A 23,266-nucleotide genomic window follows, 5' to 3' on the forward strand; every position below is an offset into this window, starting at 1 on the left:
TTTCCTTTAAATTATCCATAGTATAGCCAGGCAATGGTGGCTCACGACTGTAATATTAACTACTCAGAATGCTGAGATCTGAGGGTTGCAATTTGAAGCCAGCCTGGGCAGAAGAGTCCAGGAGATTCTTATCTCCATGAACCAGCAAAAAAGCCAGAAGTGGAGGTGTGGCCCAAGTGGTAGAGTGGCAGCATTGAACAAAAAAGCCAGTGAGAGTGCAAAGCCCTGAGTTCAAGTCCCAGTACCAGCACACACACACACATACAGACACATACACACAGACACACACACAGACACACACACAGACACACACAGACACACACACACACACACACACACACAGAATATCCATAGTCTTTAACTCAAAAATTCTATTCTCAGATACACAGTAAAGAAGTAGTTAGAGATACTAAGGAGTTGTTCTATACAAAGATACATGATTTTGATTATATGTGACTTATGATTATACTTTGTGGACCACAAAATCACATAAGTTACAAAGTATAATCCTAAATCAATATACTACATAAACAAGAGGCATGCCATGAAAAAATAGTATAGAAGATTCATAATACAAAAACATACTGGTTTTTCTCTTTTTTCTTTTTTTGCCTTGAGAAGATGGGAGAAAATGCACCAGAGCATTAATGGCAATATCCAAAAGATAAATTGTGGGATTAAGAGAATTCTTCCTTAGTTCCGATAATTTTTCAAAGTTCTCCCCAAGTTGTCATGGAGGAGTAAGGTCAAGAGCAGTAATCAATATTCTAAATATACAAACTGTCAATGCTCTCCTTTCTGTCAATGCCCAAGCTGGAGTCAAAGCACTGTTCTTCACAGTTCCATCTCATAATGTTAACCTACAGCTGTCTGAGCAGAACAAACATTGAATATTTGCTGTACTTGTGGTAGGAGTACTATTTTATGCAATTTTTTAATTACTTAACTTGGATCATGAGCATTTGAAATGTGACTGTTTTATGGAGCTGAAATTTACATTTAACTCCTTTTTAAGCCCATTTAACAAATTAACAAGAATCCTGGAGAAGTTACTGAGCCTACCCTGGGTATGGCTGTTTTTGTGACTCCACTGCGGGGCTTCTTAACTCTGGGGTGGTCATACATGCCAGTTGCCATGACATCTGGGCATCCTGCACCTCTCTGCAAAGCTCCAAGTAGTTGAAGTATGAATGAGAGAATGTCTGGTCCATGTGAAAGGTCCGGAACCTTCTTCTGGGTCCGGGAACCCAGGCAAATTAGCATCACAGTTCACAAGACTTAACTCAACGCAATTGGTGTCAAGTCTTATCCAGACATCAAGACAGATAAAGAGCGGTCTCTACTACATGGTGGGGTCAACATTACTGAGGATCTAGGAAGGTCAAATTCCCAGTCATGCCTACCCCTGGACTGTGGCCTCTTGGGACAGAAAAGCACATCAGAGAGCCACATGGGTGGCAGATTGGGAAGCAGCCTGGGGACGAACAGTGAAAGTTAAAAGGATTTTTATAAGGCTCCTTTCTCCCACCAGACATTGGGATACAGCACCACAGGGTGGCACTTCTTCCATCAGGAAAGACATATGTAATCTAACCATCTACTGACTCAAACTGTCCTTTTCCATAGTCTATCTAAATTTGTGAGGTTGTACCTAATGTTTAAGATATTGTAATTAAAAATGCATACGGCAGCCCAGATTAGATGCTGGCGCCAAGGCAGGCCTGAGCAGGAAAAGGCACCCAAATTCCCCTTCTGCTAACATCGGTTTTCACAGCTACCCAAAGTGATGGCTTGAAATTAACTCACTCAGTTAATAATTCAGACCCAGGGGCTGGGCAAGTTTTAATGTTTCCATGTTAGTTTACAATTAACCCAGCAACAGTGTTTTAAGGAGTTTGATTTTTAATTAGTCTATTGATTTACCAGCCTGGTTAATGATACTTTATTCCTAGGCCCTTTATTTGGTCTTCTATTCTTGTTAAGGAAGGGAAGACAGAGACAGGGGTTACACTGGCTTTCTCCTCTGAACGACCCCCCCACCCCCGCACCACCACCCATCAGGAACCCAGGATATGTTAAGTCTTGAAGGTGTGAAGGCATATACCAGCATTCTGTGTGGCCTTGGGGAAAATGAGGCAACCTGTCTATGTCTCTGTTTCTCCACTTACAAAACAGGATGGCAGCCCTTTCCTGCAGAAATAGTATGGACATCAGGCATGACTCCTATGACCCTTAGCCAGTGCCAAGCACAGATGAAGGCTGAGTCTCTTCCCTTCCTAACAAGTTCTACACTGCCTAGACTCGAAATCAGAACACTGCGCTGTCTTCTTCCCATGCAAGACCAAGAATGAAAGCTGGGCTCCTGTAATCCTAGCTACATCTGAGGATCATAGTTCAAAGTTAGCCCAAATAGGGAAGTCTATAAGATTCTTATCTCCAGTTAACCACCAAAAAGCCAGAAGTGGAGCTGTGTCTCAAATGCTCTAGTACTTGAACAAGAAAAGCTAAGGAATAGCACCCAGGCCTGAAGTTTAAGTCCTATACTAGCCCATAAATAAACTAACAAGAGTATCTGAGAAGGTGTCAGGCCCCACAGAACATCCCTACAAAGGGTTCCATTCACACAGAGGATGGGCTTTCTAGCTTCTTATTCCTAGGGGACACACGGGGTCCAGAAGTCAAGATCTTTCTCACCTGTCCATTGACACCTGCTGTGAGTCTGACCTAGCCAAGAGGGAGGTGTGTCCTAGACTGGCTGCAGAGACAAACTGTGATGTCAGCATGGTACCAAACCAAAGCAGACATGAGGACTAGCTCAGCCAGCATTTCCATTGACCTCCTCAAGTGAACAAGACGCAACCAGGCTTAGAAATCCCTAGAAAAGAAAATTCCACAGGATAAAACAACTCTCTGCCTTCACAGACTGAGGAGGAAGCGTAAGTGCCAGCACACCACATCGTTTCACATTCCAGCTCCTTTGTGCATGGTCCTCTTTCCTTCTGGAATTCTATGGCTGTCCTTATCTCTCTAGTAAGTTCCTATTCATCCTTCAAAGCCTAGGTAAGAAAATAAGGTAAGAATAGGATAAGAATAAGAAGCTCCCTGACACACTCCCTGCCCTGCTTGAATTCAGGGCTTCCAGATTGTTCCACTTTGCTTGCTCACCTGGCACTCTACCACATTAGTCACTCCCCAGCCCAAAGTTGAGACTTTTTAAACAAAGGAATACATATCAGTCATCAGAGCAACAATTCCAACCCAGGTCACGTACTCTGGAAAATTCCAGGACATATTTATGAAAGGAAGATAGACAAAGTTGTTGAATTGCAATGGAAAAAAAAAAAAAAAGTTTAACGGCAGGCATGGTGGTACCTGCCATAAAACCAGAAGTCAGAAGCAGGGGCAAAAAGAATGAAAATTCAAGGCTAGCCTAGGTTACATGGCAACCTTATCTCAAAAAGAAAAGAATCTTTATAGCCAGGTGGCTGAGGCTCATGCCTGTAATCCTAGCTACTCAAGAGGCTGAGATCTGAGGATCAAGGTTCCAAAACAGCCCTGTCAGGAAAGTCTGTGAGACTCTTATCTCCACCAAACCAAATGTACAAAAAAGATGTACCAAAAATAACAAATGTACAGTCATGGCTCAAGTGCTAGAGTATTAGCCTTGAGCAAAAACAGCTCAGGGACAGCACCCAAGCTCTGAACTCAAGCCCCAGGATTAGCACCAAAAATAAAAACTTCTTTATAGACACCATGAAGAGGGGACAGCCAGGTGTCCTGATGCACAATTTGTAAAACACTTTTCAATTCTAATTCACTCGTATAAATTCATCCTCTCTGTTCTGAGAGCTACTTGAAGATCAAGGTCTACCCCCTATATTTCCATGCTCCTGTTGTTCAAGCTAGTGAACTGCCTTTAACTTGCCTCCTCTGAACCCACTTAAGTCCCAGGAATCCTCCAAAATCCACTCTGGCCACATGTCACTGAAAAGGAGCTTAGTCCTTATGCCAGCGGCCACCAGCCCTCCAAGACCAAAGCACAGAGTCTGGAAGAGGACAGTCCAAGAGAGGTGTAGGGGCTGGTATGGTATGCCCAGGTTTGCCAGCAACAACCCCACCCTCTCTTGGAATAGAACTTCTTTGCAGATGAGCATCTAGGGACACATACTTCTGATGTGTATTCATACAATCTCTCTCTGGAGATCAACAGGGACCTTCAGGTACTGAGTTAAGTCTCCTGTGTCTTCCCACAGGTCCCTTAACAAGCCTCTGGGGAAGGACAAGGAGCCAGACCTGTTCCTAGGCAACAGGAGAAGCCGGAGGCAGCTTAAGGAAAGGTAGGTAGCATCTTCTAGCCCATGGAAGCAGCACCCTCTGAAACCCAGGACTTTCTCTCAGTCCCCAGGCAGGGCAGGAAAGTCACAGAGCCAGGTCTTGAAAAAAACACAACTTCATCTGTACCCTATCTGATCTAAGACAACCTTGGAGTATTTTCCATCACCCTCCTGTTTCTCACTTACTCTAATACAACTACATTAAAACACATACACACACATACACACACACACCACCACCACCACCACCACCACCACCACCAAAACTGTAGTAATAATTCAGAAAAACATACCCACACATCTCACTAACCAAACATGAAGCTATTCCCTTTGCATGGCTCTGCCTGCTCTAAGAGAGTGGTGAAGAAGGAAATGCCATCTTACTTGCTCAAACTTTAACCTAAGTGAGTTTTTGCAAGTCCAATTTGGGTATCACTATTTGAATACACTTTGGAGCTGGGAAAACAAGCCAATAGTTCAGAGGATCCAACGCAAACTCAATCTGACAGCCACAGCCCTGACGGCTGCCAAGATTGATTGACTGGTTAGATATATTTAGATATGAAGGAGGAGGGGGATCAAACACTGTTGGGCCTCCCAACTCAAGAACACTGTTTGCTAACGACAGACTAGCAAATAAACAGCCAACAGCCATCCAACGACATCATCTGCCATCCTGGGCATCGGATCCTCGCCTCCATAAACTACACAGAATTTCAAAAGCTACCCACGCAATCGCAAAAAGGGAAAAAATGGCAATTAATAGGGTTTGTGCTACAGAATCCCCCTAATTATTTCCTAGAAATAAACAAACAAAGCCAGATGTTGGTAGCTCATGCCTGTCATCCTAGCTACTCAGGAGGCTGAGATCTAAGAACCACAGTTCAAAGCCAGCCTGGCCAGGAAAGTCTGTGAGACTCTTATCTCCAATTAACCACCAGAAAACCAGAAGTGGTGCTGTGGCTCAAGTGGTAGAGTGTGAGCCTTGACCTGAAGAGCATGGGAACAGTGCTCAGGTCCAGAGTTCAAGCCCCATGACCAACAAACAAACAAGCAAAAATGATCTGTTCCTTTGCTCCTCAATCCCTACCTCTGTATTCCCATTCTAGAGCAACCAAGAACCAGCAAAGACAAGGCCAAGGCTATACAGTTAAGTCTTATATCCTGGACTGCTGCCTGGATAAAGGATCTGTTTTAAATTTGGCTCACTCCACCACTAACTGCTGCATGTAGAGAAATGAAAGTTGGGGGTTTCTAATTTCTTCTCTCCTCTAAGAGATGAAAATACCAGCTGAGGGTAGGGATGGTCAGGGGTATTAATTACAGTCTCCAACACCAGGTGGTGCATCTTGGAGGGAGGGGTAAAGAGTGGAGAAGGGCCCAGGCTGAAGACAGACAGACTCCAACACAGAAACTCAAAACTACCAGAGACCACAGACCTGAACAAAAGGATTCTGTCTCAGTTTCCTCAAGTGAAATGTCAAGATATTATATTACTCTTCACTGGAAAGGTTCATTTATTCACTCAACAAACATTTACTAGCCAGGCGCTGATAGATCATGCCTATAATCCCTGTTACTCAGGAGGCTGAGATCTGAGGATTGCAGCTCAAAGCCAGCCCAGACAGGAAAGCCTGTGAGACTCTTATTTTCAATTAATCCCCTGAAAACAGAAGCAGAGCTGTGGATCAAAGTGGTACAGCACTAGCTTTGAGCAAAAAAAGCTTAGAACAGCACCTGGGATCTGAGTTTAAGCCTCATGACCAGCAGAAAAAAAAAAAATTACTGAATTTCTATATGCCTATCTGTGCTATAAAAGATGCTGAGACGCAGCAGGGAGTATAGCTTAGTAGTAGAGCAGCCTAGCATGACTCTCTGGGTTTAATCCCTACCACTGAGGGTGAGGAGAATTATGCTGACATCTATACATAAATAAAGTAAGTATGCCAAGGTGAGCTATAAAACATTCTGTAACACCATCAGGAATATAGTAAGTGCTCAATACAAGGGAGCTAATCTGCCACAACACCACCACTGTCACCTATCACCAGCCTCTCTCCCACCATGTCCTTCCTCATATACTCATCTTCTGACTCTGCAGGCATCTTGAGCTCCTAGCATGCCATTCCCTCCAAAAGACATTCTTCCATCCCCCTTCCCTAACTTCATGCCATGACCTGACCTGTCTCCAATGCCAGTCCTCCTAATGCTCTCAACTGATGCCTACAGGGCTCTCATATCACCCCACTGTCCTCCAGAGCCCTTAGAGCATGTTGTATATCCACCCACTTGTGGTGTCAGTATAGTGTTTGTCCCCATACATCCCTGTGGGGTCCTTTGCATTTTGGAAGGGCGCTAGCAGGTGCTGACTACACTTGGTGGCAGGCATGAATGCAAATGCCCTTTAAAAGATGTGCTCACAGGCCACGCCTCCATGCCAAAACATGACTTGACAGAATTCATCCCAGGCTGACTTCACAGAACCACTGGGCCGAGATTTTTTTTTTAATCAGCAAAATGAAGTTCTGGTAAATACACACGGGACTTCAGGGTACATTTCTCTAAACATGACTGGCTGTTTGGAGACAACAAGTAGTTTCTTATGAAATAAAAGTAGGTTAGTCGGGTATTGACTGGTAACAGACAGGAAGTGTCAAAAGGGCTCAAAAACAGAGGCTTGTGGGAGGGGGCGGTTTGTTTGAAGACAGAATAAATGGAGTTTTGTTTGAGGCAAAAAAAAAAAAAAAAAATCCTGTACCACTAAGGACAAAAGGCAACCATGCTAAAAAGGAAAAAAGATAAAAAATGAATAAATAAATAGCCCAAGCAGGTCTGAAACAGCATATCCGGGTTGTCAGAACAGAAAGGACACACAGAGCCCCAAGATAGCCTATTGTTCTGTTTTTAGGACAAGGTTCTGTCTCTGGGCTCACAGGACACAGAAGGGGAGGTGTTTCACATCTACCACTAAAGACTCCATGCTGGGCTTCCATGGTGCTGGTTAGGGATCAGCACTGTTTCCTCCCCTAAAGGTGAAAGGGCAGAAGCTGGCAGGTGGAGCTTCCTGGAGGTGACAATGATCCTATGGGTGGAAATGGGGCTGAAATGCATGCCCGTTAGTGAAGCAGAGCCTTAATTTATCAATTAGCCGCCATCTGTGGATTGTGTTCCTTGAAATAATTGTTGAATTTGACAATGCAGTGCAGCTTTACAAAGTTTCTGCCATCCTTGATGCCGTTTAATTAAATTTCTGCACTTAACTTTGATTGCACTGAAAGCGCTGATGCCTTCCCCAGATTGAGTTCGTTGGCCACCTGCTGTGTTGGAGCCAAGCATGTTTCCAGAGCAGGGGGAAAGATGTATTTTCTTTTCTTTTAAGCCTGGTCTTTTCGCAGGCTTTGCCCAAAGGAAATCAGGTCTCCTGCTGCACAGGAGAGACGGTGTCCCTCAACCCTGCCAATCCAGCCTTTGGCTCAGCATCATCTACTCAAGGCTCTTTGTGTCCTTTTACTGTGGCTCATGAAGAGAGTTAACAAAGCAGAATCCCAGACCGTTAACAAATGCAGAGAGGTGGCTTAAAATAGAACACAATAATTATCACATAAAACAACCAAGAAAAAAAAGATTTCAGGTGGAAACTGCTTCTGCCCCTTACAATACTCCACCTAGGAGGAAGAAGGCCTGGAGTCTTGCATTCCAACTAGCAGCCTCCTCTCGACAGAGCAGCTAGGGCCATGCTTCCTATTTGCAACATATCTGAAGGGTAGTTTGTCATCCACCTGGCTTAAGAAAGACAAGTACCCCCACCTACCTAGGGTTTGCTGTCATTTATTATGCTTTGACTTGTGGCAAAAACACTTATCACACTAAACCACCATCCTACTTTCTATCTTCAGGGATCTGCCTACTCTACAAACTGTATGTAAAAAGATTCCCACAATATTGCTCTCTTTTTTTGTGGCTGGTTGATTTCACTTAAAATATTGTCTTCAAGACTCATCTGTCACAGCCGGGCATAGTGGTACATAGCTATATCCTAGCATTTGGGAAGTTAGAGCAGGAGGATATCGAGTTTCAAGCTAGCCTAGGCTACATAGTGAGACACTATCTCAAAAAAGAACAATTAAAAAAAAAAAGATTTATCTATGTCATGACATGTGTCAAAATTTCTTATGATTGAACAATATTCCATTGTATGCATCTACCACTTTTCTTTTCAGTCATGATTCATTTGCTGATGGGCATTTAGGTGGCTTTCTTTCTCGCTATTGTGAATAATACTTCAGTGAACACTGGTATACAGATATCTGTTTCAAGTTCTAGACTTCAGATCTGTGAGTAGATCCTTGGTAGCACTGCTGGATCACAGAGTGCTTCCTGGAGCATGTTTCTCCCATGGCTGCACCATTTCACATGCCTAGCAGCAACACAGGATGGTTCTAGTTCCAATAGCTTCCATTTTTAAATGGAAATGCTACAATTCATATACTAGGTTGAATGCTACAGACTTTTCTTTAATACAGATATCCTGTCCATGTTACTGCATGAAGACAAACTCTTCAGTACCAATTTTTGTCACGCAAAATTAACAGTCAGGGTGGCACATAAAGAGGAAAGGGCATGAAAACCAAGCTTTACACTTGGTTTTTGTTTGACTGTTGTTGTTTTTTCCTAGAACCACATGGCTCTCCAATTCAAAACCTCCAGTTCAAAAGACTGATGGACTAAAACTTCAAAACTATAAAATAAAATTCTCCGAAAATGCTGTTACAACAGTCAGTGGATCATTACAGTGTCCACTTAGCAAGCCATAAACTCACTGGGCAAACAGAACTGGGTCAGATATTAACTTCCCCAGTGGACCGAGACTTCATCTTCTCTATTTGGAGATACTAGGGTTGGGGGTGGGGGTTCATCTCAAGAATACCACAGGGGATGAAGCCTGATGGTCCTCCAAAACACAAGCAAAGCATACTCAACGCCATTAAAGAACAAAATGAAAATAAAAATTTACATAAAATTTAAATGCCTGTGACTAGTTGTGTTTCATCACACAGTAGTTGTGTCCCTTCATCCTTCCTCGAGTCTCACTTTGCTCAGAGACACCTCAACTGCACAGGGGCCCAGGTGGTTTCTGTGGGACATCAAATAGTTCCAGCCTAGAAAAAGGTAAGGAAAGGCTTACTCGTTTCCAAAGGAGAAGTCAAGAGTATATGTGGACAAATTGTTCCTCTTCCAGATAGCCAGCTATCACAATGCCAGAGATAAATTCTGACTAGTCTATCAAGAATAAGGACCTGTGTTCAAATCCAGTACCACCAAATAAAAACTTGTGAGTAGATGGTCTTTGTAGTTACACAGAGACCAGGTTGAAGCAGTAGAGGCCATATGTTTAGAAAGGTAGAAAAAATAAAAACCTGTGTAAACAAACTAATACTATACAGATAATGATATCGAAGATCCTCTCTATCTTCTTCCTCCTTCCCTCCAATCTTCTTTCTCTTTTTCCCATTCTCCCTTCCTTTTTTCCTTCCTTAAACAATGCTAAGATTTGAACTTAGGGCCTTGGCTTGCTAGCTAAGAATGCTACAACTTGAGCCATACCCCTAAACATTTTGCTTCATTCAATTTTAGGGACAGTCTTGGCACTCATTTTCAAGGGTCAACCTTAGAATACAACTCTCTCAACATGTAGTTGGAATTACAGGGATGCAACATGGTGTCCACCCTGTTTTTCTAGATAAAGTCTCAGTAATCTGCCAGTATTGACCTTCATCTATGAGCTCCACTTCTCCCCCTAAATTGTAAATATGCAACACCACACCTGGACATTTTTTTAAAATGTCTTGTCCAGTCACTGAGTTTGAACTCAGGACCCAGCTGCTGTCCCTGAGCTTTTCTACTTGAGGCTAGTGCTCTGCCACTTTACATCACAGCTCCACTTCTGGTTTTCTGGTAGTTATTTGGAGATAAGAGTCTCACAGACTTACCAGCTGGCTTAGAACCACTATCATCAGATCTATCATCAGATCTCTGCCTCCTAAGTGGCTATAGGATTACAGGTGTGAGCTACCAGTACCCAGCTCCTAAGATTCTTTTTATCTATAAAGTTTGTGGATAAGCATGGTTTCTCTCCAGGTTTTAACTTCAAAAAGTTAAGCATCTCCCTAAATGTTATGATTATGAGTGATTTTGTTTTCATTGCCTTATTTTTTAATTATATAAACACTAATAGTACTGTTCATTAAAAGCAAAAACTTATTTAACTTAAGCTCTTTCAAATGTCTTTTATCTGATTTTTAAATTTATATATACATATTATTAATCTCTACTATCACTTGTAAATAGTATATCACTTAACACATATTATGTAGTACTGGATTATGTCTTATAATTAAATATATTTAAACTTTGTAGGTTCATACAAATAATTCTTACTAGTCTATGAAAGCTCTATTTTGTCTATTTTCTAAATCTCAACAAAGATAATTTGCAAGAAAATGGAATTTTTCACTGCTCCATGTAAAGCTGACCCATACACACACAGATTTACCCCCAAGAGAGATTTTATGTTAAGCTTTGTATGAATTTGAGAGCCAGACAGGGACACAGATCAGTGGTATAGTACATGCCTGGACCTGGATTCTACTCCCAAGTTCTGAAAACAATCAAATAACAACTCTGAATTGGGGGTTCTGAAAGTATATTGACAATTCATAACCCACGTCCCACTGGGCTGACCCAAGATCTCACTGAAGGGCAGAGGCAAGCATTGTCTGGAATTTCCCTACATGCTGAGTCTATATCCCACTTGCTGCAATCCTAGCAAACTTTAAAAAAAAAAAAAAAAAAAAGAACACTTCATGAATTTCTGTGTCATCTTACATGGAGCAGGACCAGAGGAATACTACCCTTCTCTGCATTATTCTGATTTTAGCTCTGTGCTGCAAAGGCCAGCACCCATAGAAAATTGTATGGACAAGACAGAAGCATCAGAATGAGGCAGTTCACAGAGATCTGTGTGTCCTGTACTGTGTGCACCCGCCCCCTCCCTAATCATGCGGCTCCTCCAAACCCTGTTATTAGCCTCTGCAGAATGAGTATTAAGCTGGAAGAGGTGGGAAGGGTCAATTACATCGCCAAATGAAGAAATGAGACGACACTTGTCTTGGCCTCTGGTTCTGTCATAAATTAACTTTTAATATCAAACAAAATGTTAGATTCACTTTTCTCATTTTCTAAAACATTTCTTCTGCTGGAATATTTAATAGAACTAAGAAACCAGAGAAGAATTAGTGCTAGTTCTGGTACTTTCTCTTTATGGGTTTACACTAACATCTGGAAATCACACCTACCTTGAGGCTACCAGATTGAACTGGACCCCATGGGGGTGGGGGGTGTAGGAGGGAAAATGTGTACAAGGAGGACAGCATGAGGGCAAAGAGCTCCTCAGCTCTGCAGCCGGAAAGTAAAGCCAGAGGGACCAGGTATTCATCCCCCACAAATCCCCAAGTCACCTTCAGCCCTTGCTATTCTCCCCAGCAGAGCCCAAATGCAGTAGACAAGGACTTGTGCCCAAAACTCTCTAGTTTTGTTGATGTTGAGGGGAAGAAGATACATAATTAGTGAAAAGAAATGGTTTCACTCAGTGACCCACAATCCTTCATAAAGCAAGGGAGGACATCAATTCCACCCTCACACAAACATCAGTATGCAGCAGTGGCATGCCCAGTTCCTTCCCTAAGCCATAAACTTCAATACATGGAAGACCCAAGGCTCCTCCAAGTGGCTACAGACATGGAGAGAGTGCTCCTGAAACGCCTCCAGAGTAAAAGTCCAATCTCCAGCACCTCCTCATTCACTTCAAGCATCTACTTTCTCACCATGCTCAAAGACAATGCGTTTTCTAGAAAAGTTCTCCTCTGGTGCTGAACACAGGGGCATCATGGGGGACGTCCTAAGTGATAGGATAAAGAATACCCCCAGGGAGGGAGGGGGGTATGAGGGACAAGGTAACAAACAGTACAAGAAATGTATCCAATGCCTAACGTATGAAACTGTAACCTCTCTGTACATCAGTTTGATAATAAAAATTTGAATAAAAAAAAGAAAAAGAAATAAATAAAAATTTAAAAAAAAAGAATAACCCCAAGTCAAAGGTGTCCAGTGACATAAATAATATTGTGGGCTTCACAGCTAAGGCAGTGTGCAAGGAGAATACTCATAGGAATTAAAAGTTTAACTCACTGCAAACAAAAGCGAAGATGCCTACCCTACAGGTGGTGTTAGCCTCAACAACAGGGACATCCTAGGACAGGCAGCAGGGCCCAGGGTTCTGCAGAGGGGATGTCACCAGGTGACCATAGCATGGACAGCAGATGTGTTGCCTGGGCACCTACCACTCAATACTATTGCTGATGCCACTGTCAGCTTTCCCTAGGGCTTCTTCTCACAAGCCTCAGGGAGCCCAATGTACAGGTGAGGAAACCGAGATGCAACCGGGCATGTTACTCTGTTCACCGACCCTGTAATGTAACTCCTGGCCTATCCTTTATCTCCCTTGCAGCTGGATTCATTTTTAAGATTAAAATAGCCACAGTATCAAAATACAGTGTGCCACAGTGAAGGACTGAAATCACCCTTGATGGGTGGGAAGTTTTCCCACACTCTCAACTCCCAAGCAATGGGTCTAATAGGTTCAGGTAACTGCACAGAGTAGGGATGGAAAACCTGCTCTCCAGGAATGCCAAGAAAAAATGAAAGTCATGGATGTTGGGATGGTAGGGCTGCCTGGAACCCTGGTCTAAATAGCTGCCCTAAAGGGCTTTGTGAGTGGACATACATGCCCTCCAAAAAAGTATTAGGATCACCCTAAAGAATGTTCTTTCCTTTTTCCTACATTCTTTGGGGACATGTGTATATTTTAACTCATACCACTTTAGGCACAATAAGTTCTGTACAACTGAAATTCTCTGAAAGCCATAGTTCCTTTATTTGTGCTAAAATCATTAAGCCTGGTACATCAGCATACACACTATTTTTCACTCTTTACCTCTCTGGGCCACTTGTGTGTACAATAAAAATTTTGATCCAATGAGTCTCCAAGGTCGGCTCCAAACTGGGATGACTGGGACCCCCCAACCCACATTCCCCTTCTTAATACCCGACTCTGATATCCTTCCTTCTTCAGTCTCAATCCTCCAAAAGACCCCTGTACTGAAGTGACCACTGCCCTTGGGTGACCACAGGCCCATGTGGTGCCTTTGTGCAGGGAGGAAAGATATTCAGCCACCCATTGGTCCCAGCCTTACCTCAGCGGACTGCAATAGATGCAGGTCTTGGCCAACACCCAGCCCAAAACACCCCTGCCACCTTTACAAAAGCCAACTGTAGCCCAGGAACTGGCCTGGAGACACATGCCTCAAGGAACCTTTCTGACTCCACAGCAACCAAATGCTATCCAGACAGCAAAACAAATCTCACCAAGTTCTGTTTGTCTCTTCTCTTCCCCACTTTACCCTCCCTCCAACCTTTCACTGATGTACATAGTGCTGTCTGCATCCCAGAACCTAGTGAAGCCAAGCCCACCAGTGGAGGTACCCCAGAAGGCAATCCCATGAGGTGCTCACCATGTAAGAAAAGTAGCAAGGACAGTATGACCTGCTGACCCTAGAAGGAAGATGGGACATGCAGGAACTCTATACTAACAATCAAGTCCACTAAGATCAAAAGTGAGACCAAAGACTTAAGAGGCTTGGCAAAGCACCTTTACCTGACCCAAAAAAGATGAATTTATTAATCTAAACAGCAAGCCTTTCCCCCTTGAGTACACTTGCCCTTCCTGTTTACTGATACAATCTCTGAAAGCTGGGTTCTCTTACTGAAGAAAGGCAGACAACAAAAGCCCCTCAACTGAAAAATCAAGTCCAGCAGGTCGTGTCGTGATTTCACCTTTAAGTGAACAGGATGTGGTCACAAAGGCCTGGAATGGGAGCCAGTGGCACAGCTTCCACTATTGTCATCATTAATAAGTAAGCTGCCTGGGCCTGTGTCCTCGTCCTCCAAGCATAGGGATGGGGCTGAGCAAGCACAACCCATCACTCTGAGGGGCACCAGGTCTGGGAGAGTCAGGAAAATCTGGAGGCCTTTGCTTGTCCAAGTGGAATGTGGGTGGCTGAACCCCAGATTCCCTAACCAGTCCCTTCTTACAGTTTGCCACAGGCCTCCTGATGATTTACCCACAGATGGCACACCCTATTTCCTGAGACCCTGGGGGTTCTGGAGCTTCAGGCTATTTGGAAACTGTCACTAGGGAGAACAGAAATTCAGAACTCCAAAGAGAAGGTAGAAGAAGCAGCAGCCATGGTCTGTAGTTCTCGGCTGCCAAGAGAGGCCTAGTTCTTTGCTCAGGGAAAGGAGGAAAGTGTCTTTGTGTCAGTGAATAAGGCTGTACTCAAGAAGAAATGGGGCCAGGCTGGTTTTGTTTTCTCAGGAAGGCCTGAATCACTAGAAAGAGAACTAGCCCAGCACTCCAGACAGGAACAAACTGGGCAAGGGTCCCCTAAATGGTCAGGTGGAGATATAATGCTGGCCTATTTGCTGGCTGACCCAAAAAAACCCACACAAATTTGTACACAAGCAAGCAAACACAAAACCCCCAAAGAAAGGCTTTCAAAACCAAAAGCAGCTGCTAATCACCTGTTTTAATTTTTTTCCCTTCTTAAATTAGCTGCAACTAAGAATTCTCAAACTCTCAAGTACAATACACAGCTTAACATTTTCATACACCTGTAAAATCACTAAGTTAAATCCCATTACAAAAGACTCTAACTTATAAAGGAGCAGTTCAAATACAGTTCTTATCAAATACAAACAATGGAAACTGATTTAGGCAGAGTACATCAGTCATTGGAAATTAACATTTGAAAAAAATTTTTACATAAAAACCATCTGTGTATTGAGATGGTGCACTCTGCTAAACCACAGGCCTAATTACGGAACCAGGAACCAAAGCATTACACAGTAACACATTAAGTTCTCCGTGTTTTCCTCTTCTTTGAGTCTTGCTTAAATCTTATCAGAACACGTTGTCCTTTCTTCCCTGTAAACCTAAAATAATGTCTATGTGTCTAAAATAATTGCTAAGAGCACTGTGCTTTGCTTAAGACAAAACACAAGCTTGCTCTCCCAAGCCAGCTCCCCCAACCTTCTGCTGAAGGGCATAAATATCAAGAAGATAAATATGAAGAAACATGGCTGCTCTGAAAGGAGATATACAAAGAAAAAAGGCTTAATGTGTGTAGGGAGTAAGGTCCAAATTAAAATACAACCTCAGCTGGTCACTGATGGCTCATGTCATTCTAACTACTCAGAAGGCTGAGATTTGAGGATCACGGTTCAAAGTCAACCCAGGCAGGAAAGCCTTACCTCCAATTAATCATCAGAAAACTGGAAGCGGCCGTATGGCTCAAAGTGGCAGAGCACTAAGCCTTGAACAAAAGCTCAGGAACAGCACCCAGGCCCTGAGTTCAGGCCCTAGGACCAGCAAAAAATACACACACACACACACCTACCTACCAACCTTTTTCATGTCCCAGTCATTCTCCCTTTTAAAAAAGACCAGTACTAGGGGCTGGGGATATGGCCTAGTGGCAAGAGAGCTTGCCTCGTATACATGAGGCCCTGGGTTCGATTCCCCAGCACCACATATACAGAAAAGAGCCAGAAGTGGCGCTGTGGCTCAAGTGGCAGAGTGCTAGCCTTGAGCAAAAGGAAGCCAGGGACAGTGCTCAGGCCCTGAGTCCAAGGCCCAGGACTGGCCAAAAAAAAAAAAAAAAAGACCAGTACTGGCTATCATCCACATGGCACTCTACATCTTCCCAGATACCTAGTGGATAGTTTGATCCATGCCCCCAGTATTAGTAAAGTTAGTTAGTTAGTAAGTTAGTTAGTAAGTTAGTTAGTAAGTTAGTAGTAAGTTAGTAGTAAGTTAGTAGTAAGTTAGTTAGTAAGTATTAGTAAAGTTAATTGGCATATCCAGCCAGAGTCACAAAGCAAAAGGCAGACCAGAAGCTTCGATTTCTCAGCACCACATATATAGAAAACGGCCAGAAGTGGCGCTGTGGCTCAAGTGGCAGAGTGCTAGCCTTGAGCAAAAAGAAGCCAGGGACAGTGCTCAGGCCCTGAGTTCAAGGCCCAGGACTGGAGAGAGAGAGAGAGCGAGAGAGAGAGAGAGAGACAGAGACAGAGACAGAGAGAGAGACAGAGAGAGAGACTCTGCCCCACTGCTTAGGGAATAGAACTCAGGACTTCTGCTAGGCTCTATCACTTGAGCCATGTCCCCCCACCCCCCACCTCCCCCAGCTCTTTTTACTTTACTCATTATTCAGATAGGATGTCAAGATTTTTTGTCTGAGCTGGCCTGCGATGCTCCTACATAAATGGAACAACAGGTGTGCACTACCATGCTTGGCTTACTTGTTGAATGTGGTTTGTCTGGGCTAGCTTTAAACCACAATCCTCCTGATCTCCATCTCACATGTAGCTAAGATTACAAATGTGAGGTATCACATCTGTCTTCATAACTGCATTTTTTTTCTAAATTTATATGTGCATGTGTATGTGTCAGTCCTGGGCCTTGAACTTAGGGCCTGGGAATTGTCCTTGTGCTCCATCTTGCTTAAGGTTAATACTCTTATCTCTGAGCTACAACACTATTTCCAGTTTTTTTTTGTAGTTTAACGGAGATAAGTTTCACAGACTTCCCAGCCTGGGCTGGCTTTGAACCTTGATCCTTAGATCTCAGCCTCCTGAGTAGATAGGACTACAAGTGTGAGTCATCATACCCGTACAATACAATCATAATTGTATTCTTAATGACAATCCATGTTTCTCCAATGCAAGGCCCCAAATGAGAATGGAAGGAATAAAGATGGGAAGGGAAACCAGACAGACAGACATTGGACACCCATTCATCTATCTGCTCAGCACAGCACTCCTGTCTTGGAGAAAACAACACAGTTCTCAGGAGACTCTCAATGGAGACTGGTTCAAGGGCTGGCTCTGTGACCTCAGCCGACCAATCAGTGAGCTTCCAGGGAAGTGATATGCAAATGCAGAAAGAAATTAGAACCACTCCCACTTTAGTAGCCAAACCAGTATGCAAATCCAGAATCCTGACAGCCATCTTTCCCAACTCTTGGACATTTATAAGCAACAGGAGGAAAAGAGGCCAACCCAGAGAGAAGAGGAGTGATAAAGAACATGGAGACCCATGATGACATCATTAGATAGCCTTTGGAACCAGCCATGACAAAGTCAGGAAAGTCTTTGGACTTAATAGTTACACAGGCCCTTTTCTCCTTGAACTCCTCTGAAAGCGGGTCAAAAACTTCCTGAGTCATATATGAACCAATGACAATCCTAAATACACACTGACCACAAACTCTACATTTTTCAGACTATCTCTCTCTCTATATATATATATATATTTCCCCCAGAAGCTTCAGTGTTCTTCTTCAACATATTTACAACATTCGCTGTCTCCAAAGCCTTCCTACCATGTCCTATCACAAGATCATTTAAAAAAAATTTTTTCAAGGTTTCTCTCTTCCAACTCTTAATTCCTTCCTAATTATATCTTGCCCACCACAACCCCTCAGTTCCCAATAATTGCCATTTACCAAGCTCCTTCCTGCCTAAAGGCACACTCATTTGCTTGCCTCACACAAAGCTTTAGGGATGTGGAAGGAAGTTTCCTCCCTGGACTCTGATCTCTATCCACAAAGCATCTCTTGTCTGCTTCCTGTTGCTATGGCAAAGTACCCAAGGTCCAGGAATTTATAAAGAGTAGCTTATTTGGCTCATGGATCTGGAAGCTGGGGAGTCTAAGAGCAGTGTCAACATTTGCTCTGCATCTGGTAAGAGCCTCCTGGTATATTACAACATGGCAGAGGGTATCACATGACAAGACACACAAAATGTACTGGCTCAAGCCTTGCCATCCTCTTTCTGCTCCGCCACTACTACTATCATGGGGTCGACCCTTGTGACCTCATCTACTCCTAATTCCTTCCAAAGGCCTCACTTCAGAGCATCATTAACATTTGAATTTGGAATGAAATTTCTCAAGCATGAACTTTTGGGGGACACATAAAAACCACTGCAGTGTCCTAGAGAGGTGTCCTCAAACAGCTCTTCCAATCCTACATATATACCCCTTCATCCCACTCAGCAACAGCACTCACCAATATTTGGAATCCTACTGCATCTCTCCAGCTAGAATGTAGGCTCTTCCAAGGCACTGACCATGATTGTGATTACTTCTTCATTCTGGATCCCTACTATTTGGTCTTTCTGCTGCTACTTACTAAACAAACACAATTTCCCTCATGATAACATCCAAATATCTCCTTTTAGATGCCACACCAAGATTCCCTGAACTGTGCTCTTGTCCAATGTGGCAGGTTACAGTGGTAGATCATATCAGGGCTGTTGTCTGGTGGTATATGACCTGAAAGCTGAGAATACTTTTTTGTGATCCTGGGGTTTGAACTCGGTACTTCATGCTTGCTAGGGCAGATGATCTACTACTGGTGATACCTCCAGTCCCACTTTTTGCTAATTATTTTTGAAACAAGATTTCACTTCCTGCCCAGTAACACACCTGAACTACAATCTACCTACTTTAGGCTTTCTGTTATTGCTAGGGTAAGAGAAGCACAAAATTTTTGTCCAGGTTCCCACCATGGAGTCTCAAAAAATATTATATATATATATATAGTATTCCAGGCTGGCCTGGAGACACAATCCTCCCAATCTCAGCCTCCCATGTAATGTAACATGACAGCCCCTGCACCTAAGTATGAGATGTGAAAAGGTCTCAAAAACTTTTCTGCCAGGGCTGGCCTCAAACTATTATCCTCCCATTCTCAGCTTCCCAGATAGTCATAATTATTCATGTAAGCAACCAACATCTAAGAATTTTTTAAAAGATAAACATCTATAATTGATCTGGTAATAGAAAACAGTAACTTTGAGCTCCAATTCAGCAAAACATCACTTTTCCTATAATAATATCCATTATTTTCAAAAGCAAAGCTGTATTACAAAAAAGTTTTCAATTATTATTTCAAAGTTCATTAGCAAATTTTTTAATTTTTTAAAAATCTCTATGTGTTTAGCACCCATGTAACTGCTTCAATATGGATTCTTTGCCTGTGAAGCCTAAAATATTCACTACCTGGCCCCTGTACAAAAAAAAAGAGAAAGGAGTTTGCCAGCTCCTGGCACAGACACAGTAGGAAAAGAGATTGAACAGGCCAGTCCAACCCTGACAACAACCAAGAGCAATTATTAATGAGGAGACAACAGGACCAGTTATAAGTTGTTGTTAATGTCCTGGAACCTAGGGGGAAAGATAATCAGATTAAGTCTGCTATCTACTGAATGCTCTAAGACTCTGAGGAAGAAATAGATATTTCTGTTCAGCAAATATCCCAGTAGGGACAGGTGAAACAACATCACTAGCACTAGCCTCCATTCCTATGCCCTAAATAACTAACAGGGAAAACAACTGTCTAGATTACACCTTAGAGTCTCTTAAGAGGCTCTTCTATTTGTTCCTAGCAAAACCATACATCAGTGTACCAAGGCCTGCCATTAGCCACATGCTCACAGTCCTTTAGGACATAGGAGTCTTCATACAACTCCAAGTTAACCCAGAAGCCCTTTGAAGCCAAGTCAGATCAACTCACATGCTCCCTCAACTGCAGAAGTCACCACCAGCACCTGCTCTAACCCCAACTAGAGCAGTGGGCCAAGGCTAAAGCCCACCTCTATCTTGGCCAGCAAAGGACCAGAAATGGTACAGGAAACCCAGAAATCCAGACTCTATCTGAGCTCCCCAGGATACTAAAGGAAGGAAATATGTTCTTCTCTAGAAGGGAGCACCTTAGGGAGCTGTCTGGGAAGAGGTGGGCCAGTGGGCTGTTGATATTCAAATCATCACTAAATGACTCAACTTTCCAGAAATGAAAGGCGTCATAGTGGGAAATTCTCCATCTTGACTTTTCTTTCTGGCTTCAGCAGAAGGCTGTGCTGGAGAGAACCCATTAATTTTTTAAGCATTTCATTAAAATTACTAGCATCACCCTCACCCAGTGCAGTTATTACTAATTTCCTGCTTTCCACACCCTGATCCTTAACACCACCCTGTGAAACAAACTGCTTAGTGCCCAGGAGGACCAGAGCAGAGCCCAGCAGCTTAAGAGAAGGCCTGGGAGGAGTCCTTCTGGCCAGAATGCTGGCCTGAGGGGCCCCATCCAGGTTCAGTCCACACAGAGCAGGAAGGGACAGAGAAGCCCAGACACAAGGACATGACTCTCCAAGGCCCAGGAGCGGGTAATGCCAAGTCACAGTCATGAGGACTCTCTTTCCTGCTTTGCTCTTGTTCTCTCAGCCAGGTCCCTCAAAAACTCCCACAATCACAGGCCATGTGGAAGAGCAAGAAAAGAAGAAACACCATGCTGTCTTGCTCTGTAGACAAGGCAAGCATAGAGGGTCCTGTTAAGAATGGGTGGCTCTATGGCACTGCTAGGCATTATGCATTTTGAAGATACTGCATGTATCTTCTATTCTGTTAGAAATTATTCTGTTACTTAATGAGCTTTTGTGTTTCCAACAGATACTCATTAAAAAATGGATGCAGAAATTTAAAAAAAAAAAAAGATTGAGGGGCTCACCTTCTACCACTTAGGAGCCCCATTTACCTGCTTCCATTCTCTTCCTACAAAGTCCTGGTCCTGTTTCTCTCCTATCTCTTATCTACATAAGAGGAGCAAATAAAGATGCCTCTGTTCTAAATTCTAAACTCCAGAAATGAAAAGAACGTAGATAATATCATTCCCCATCCACACTTTTACTAAGTTTCAGATACTCACAGTCAACCCTGACCCAAAAATATTACTTAGAAAATTCTAGAAAGACTGCACAACATAGATATAATTTTACTACAACACACAGTTAAAATTGTTCCATGTAATTATTACTCTTGTTGCAACTAATTTAAAATTCAAATATAAGTATATATGGGGAAAACATAGATCATACTGTGTAAGACTTAATACTATCTTATTCTCTAGGGTATCCATTCCCTGCAGATAACGGGGACTACTGCAATCAGGACTAGGATCCACAGATTTCTCTACTTGGGGGGAAAATGTGCCAAAGTAGATCTAGGTCTCAAAAAGAGAGGTGGTGGCACAAGACTCCATGCAAGGGTGACTCTCAAGGAAGCCTGTTAAAAAAGGCACTAGCCTGATTCATAGCTTCCTTGGACAAATATTTGCTTAAATCCCAACCTTCCTGGGGCTCCTTCAGAGGCCTCCAACAACTTCTGGGTTTTAAAAGGGAACATGGTGGACAAGCGGCTCACCCCATACCTTTCCTCTCAGTTTTGCCCACTCAGTGGTTGTCATTCTCAGCCATTCAGTGCAGCAGTAGAAGCCTACATCAGGCTCTGAACCTGGGCAGCAGGGGGCCTCAGGATTCACATGCAGAAGAGGCTAAGTAACCTCAGACCCCAAAGTGGGGAGGGAAGGGGGATTTGTCCCTTCCCACAAGCAGTCCAACTCTGATGAGATAGTGTGTCAATCTGTGTCGGCTGGGGACAATGGAGAGTAGACTAGGACAAGCCCAACTATACTCCAGGCCATGGGGACATGGAGTGAGACATAGGCTGTCCTTGCTGACACTGTCCTCCCACAGGGAGATTGTAGAAACCCCTCCCCACACACCTTCCAGCCACATCTGCTTTCTTCCTCTCTACTCTTGTGCCTTACAAGTCCACCCTACATAGAATGCAACCCCAGGGTGTCTCTCCAGCTTCTGGGTGGACCTGAGCAGTGGAAGTCAGTACTGGGAGAAGGTGGGAAGAGAGAGAAGTTGGGGCAGTGAAGGTCCAGTTTCCTCTTGTTGAGGTATATTCCTCCTCCTGGACATCTACAGCTCCCATAAGAGGCCCTCCCCACAGTCCAGGTCCAGTCAGTGCCCCCTCCTCCTTCGGCCCCGTGAGTGATAACTGCTTAGCACTACTGGGCCCATCGTTCCTTGCTGAATTACTACCCCCATGCACACTTTCAGTCCTTGCAATGACCCTCTCCTGTGGGCATCTGTGCCCTACAGGGACCGTGGCTGACATGAGGCAGTGGGTATGGAGTCTCAGAAGTGCTGTGGGCACTGACAAGAGACAAGCACAACAAACACAAGCAGGCACAGGAAACTAGGACAGAGGGTTAGGAGGGGACACCTATGCTGACTAAGCAAGATGGAGGGAAGGGCATCCGAGGCCAGGGAGCCCTCTCAGCATGGGCAGTGGGCAGAATAGGCCCTGCCAGCAGTGCAGAAGGATGGGTGTGAGGAGAGGCTACTACAGGGCTGAGAAGGAGGACACATGTGACGGCAGCAGTTGGACTCTACCCTGAAGCAACAGCAATCTCTGGGGCCAATCCTGGGGTGATTCTATCCAGTACCTCATGTGTTTCCAGGCACAACCCTCCCCTGGGCAAACTGGAAATTGGCATTTGCTTAGGACAAATAAACATAATCCCTAAAATGGCTATTCCAGAGCACCATGTCTGGAATCTATGGCAGAAAAATAAAAGCTATCAGACCATGAAATATGGCTCACAGTACTATCTTCCTATCAACACACAGACCCAGACCCAGACCCAGACCCAGACACACACACACACACACACACACACACACACACACACACACAGTAGCACTGTTAATAACAGGACTGGAGTATTAACAACCTTGGGTGAAAACACACTAGTCATTAACAACAGATTTTTGAGAAGATTACAACCAAAATAACTATCATTGAAAAACTTAAGTTACTTAATATAAAGTGGCTCCATATGGTTCAT

The 23,266-nt window shown here is 43.6% G+C and overlaps 1 protein-coding gene and 1 long non-coding RNA gene across 13 annotated transcripts in view; both read right to left on the reverse strand.

Moving 5' to 3' along the window:
- Msi2 (musashi RNA binding protein 2) overlaps positions 1 to 23,266 on the reverse strand; it is a 369,528-nt gene that overhangs the window by 259,437 nt on the left and 86,825 nt on the right. The window lies entirely within an intron of this gene.
- Positions 327 to 23,217, reverse strand: LOC125365295. Its single transcript, XR_007213685.1, has 3 exons — positions 23,206 to 23,217; positions 17,894 to 17,899; positions 327 to 1,073 (listed from the first exon to the last, which is right to left on the reverse strand). It is a non-coding gene; the product is annotated as an uncharacterized LOC125365295 (long non-coding RNA).

The sequence above is a fragment of the Perognathus longimembris genome, chromosome 17 (assembly GCF_023159225.1).
Source record: "Perognathus longimembris pacificus isolate PPM17 chromosome 17, ASM2315922v1, whole genome shotgun sequence".
NCBI classification, from domain to species: domain Eukaryota; kingdom Metazoa; phylum Chordata; class Mammalia; order Rodentia; family Heteromyidae; genus Perognathus; species Perognathus longimembris.